This window comes from Eurosta solidaginis, chromosome X (genome assembly GCF_040869045.1).
Source record: "Eurosta solidaginis isolate ZX-2024a chromosome X, ASM4086904v1, whole genome shotgun sequence".
Classification (NCBI taxonomy): Eukaryota; Metazoa; Arthropoda; class Insecta; order Diptera; family Tephritidae; genus Eurosta; species Eurosta solidaginis.
Window position 1 is genome coordinate 165221595 of NC_090324.1, and position 450 is coordinate 165222044.

A 450-nucleotide genomic window follows, 5' to 3' on the forward strand; every position below is an offset into this window, starting at 1 on the left:
AATGAATAAATATCGTTCTTAAATATACAAGAGAACGAAAATTCTTTATTCAATAAATAATTGTAAAATTAAATACTACAATAAAGTACAAATGAAGCAACAAAAATTTTGTTAGCTGAACTTTATTATATTTGGGCTAATAAAGTCGATATATTTATACAGATGTGTTTTAAGCGACCAATGAAAGTAAGTGAGGTTTTCCTTACCTAGGCCGCTTACACAAAATATATTAGCGAAGCTCATATATATATAACTTGTTCACTTTCATTATTTAAATCGTTGCTTGTACGGTAGTATTATTTACAAAGAGAAAAATGTAAATGAAATATTACAATAATGTACAAATAAAGCAACTAAAATTTTGTTAGTTGAACTTTATTATATTTGGGCTAATAAAGTCGATATATTTATACAGAAGTGTTTTAAGCGACCAATGAAAGTAAGTGAGGT